Source organism: Chinchilla lanigera, unplaced genomic scaffold, assembly GCF_000276665.1.
Source record: "Chinchilla lanigera isolate Chin_1 unplaced genomic scaffold, ChiLan1.0 scaffold00078, whole genome shotgun sequence".
Taxonomy (NCBI): Eukaryota; Metazoa; Chordata; class Mammalia; order Rodentia; family Chinchillidae; genus Chinchilla; species Chinchilla lanigera.
The window spans coordinates 25,194-27,892 of NW_004955479.1; positions in this window are offsets into that span (position 1 = coordinate 25,194).

Consider the following 2,699-nt stretch of genomic DNA (forward strand, 5'->3'; position numbering starts at 1 on the left):
CTCCATTGTAATGCTGTAAAACCCGTGTGGAATGAGGAGAACAACTTTCTGCACCGAAGTCCCTGAAACACTCCCAAACTTCTAAGTGCTGTGTTGAGTTTCTCCTTTCGAAACTGTGTGTGGGAGTACATTGCCCAAGATGTCTCTGCTTGTTTACATGCTGCAATGTACTCAATCCACTACATTTACCCACACGCTCATTGGAACCAGAGAAGCAAGTGCATACCCACTGTTCACCGAGATTCTCAGGAAGTTTGCTGTGAGTGCAATACCAGTGTAACAGCAAGAAAAGTTTCCTAGAGTGAGTTCTTCTTGGGAATAGCAAAACCAGTGAGGTTCGAATATGTTGGTAAAACAGCTCTATACACGGTCCTATGCAACCATGCAATACCAGTGTAACAGCAAGAAAACAACTTGCTGCCCCAAACTCCCTGATACTTTCCCAAAGTTCTAACTGTTGTGTTGAGCTTCTCTAGTGAAACTGCGTATTGGCTTACATTGGCTTTGCTGTCCTTGCTTGCTTTCATACAGCAATGTACCTGTTGCATTACATTTACCGTAGGCCCATAGGTCCAGAAGATGGAGTGCTTTTCCATCCTTCCCTGAGCACTGCAGATTGTTTGCTGTAAGTGGTATAGATTTACTACAGTGAGTGCTTCCAGGCTATAGTACACCTAGCGGTCCTCTAATATACTGGTAACCAAGCTCTATATATGCTCCATTGTAATGCTGTAAAACCCATGTTGAATGAATAGAACAACTTTCTGCACCGAAGTCCCTGAAACATTAACAAAGTTGTAAGTGCTGTGATGAGTTTCCCTCATGAAACTGTGTGGGGATACATTGCCCACACTCTCCCTGCTTGCTGACATACTGCAATGTACTCAATCCATTACATTCACCCATAAGTGCATTGGAACCCTATCAGTGAGTGTGTACGCACCCTTCCCAGAGCATCACAGGAAGTTTGCTGTGACTGGTAAAAGTTTCGTTCAGTAAGTGCTTCTTGGGAATAGCAAAACCAGTATGGCTCTAATATGTTGGTAAAACAGTTCTATATATGGTCTTATGTAACCATGCAGTATCCATGTAACAGCAAGGAAACAACTTGCTGACCCAAACTCCATCATATTTTCCCAAAGTTCTGCGTGTTGTGTTGAGATTCCCTAGTGACACTTTGCATGGGCTTACATTGTCTATGCTGTCCCTGCTTGCTTTCACACAGCAATGTACCCATTCCATTACATTTACACATAGGTGCATAGGCCCTGAAGAGGGAGTGCATTTCCACCCTTCTCTGAGCATTGCAGAATGTTTGCCATAAGTTGTATAGTTTTCCTGCAGTGAGTGCTTCTTGGGTATAATAAACTTAGTGTTCCTCTAATACACTAGTACATCAGCTCTACACATGCTCAATTGTACTGCTATAAAACCCGTGCTGAACGAAGAGAAGAACTTTCTGCACTGAAGTCCCTGAAACATTCCAGAAGTTCTAAGTGCTGTGTTGAGTTTCCCTCACAAAACTGTATGTGGGAATACATTGCCCTTGCTGTCCCTGCTTGCTTGCATACTGCAATGTACTCATTCCACTACATTAACCAATATGCAAATGGGACCCAGATGAGCCAGTGCATACCCACTATTCCCAGAGCATCATGTGAAGTTTGTGGTGAGTGGTAAAAGTTTCCTACAGTGAGTGTTTCTTGGGAATAGCAAAACCAGTATGGCCTGAATGTGCTGGTAGAACAGCTCAATACATGGTCCTATGTAATCATGCAATACCAGTGTAACAGCAAGAAAACTACTTGCTGCCCCAAACTCCCTGATATTTTTCCAAGTTCTAAGTGGTGTGTTGAGCTTCTCTAGTGAAACTGTGTGTGTGTTTACATTGGCTATTCTGTCCCTGCTTCTTTCACAAAGCAATGAACACTTTAAATTACGTTCACCACAGGTGCATTGGCCCAGAAGAGGATGCGCATTTCCACCCTTCATGAGTATTGCAGAATGTTTGCTGTAAGTGGTATAGGTTTCCTACACTGAGTGCTTCCTGAGAATAGTAAACATAGTATTCCTCTAATACACTGGTACACCAGCTTTATACATGCTACATTGTAATGCTGTAAAACCCAGGAAGAAGGAAGTGAACAACTTTCTGCACTGAAATCCCTGAAACATACCCAAAGTTCTAAGTGGTGTATTGAGTTTCCATCATGAAACTCTGTGTGGGGATACATTGCCAACGCTGTCTGTGCTTGTTTTCACACTGTAATGTCCTCATTTCATTACATTCACCAATACGCTTTGGTCCCGGACAAGCGACTGAATGCCATTCCCAGAGCATTGCAGAAAGTTTGCTGTGAGTGGTAAAAGTTTCCTACAGTGTGTGCTTCTTTGTAAGAGCAAAACCAGTGTGGCTGGAATATTTTGGTAAAATCGCTGTACATGGTCCTATGTAACCATGCAAGTGTCACAACAAGATAACAACTTGCTGCCCCGAACTACCTGATACTTTCCGAAAGTTCTAAGTGCTGTGTTGAGCTTCCCTAGTGAAACTGTGTATGGGCGGACATGGACTATGCTTTCCCTGCTTGCTTTCACACAGCAATGTACCCATTCCATTCCATTTCCACCTAAGCACATAGGCCCAGATGATGGAGTGCGTTTCCACCTTTCCCTAAGTATCACAGAATGTTTGCTGT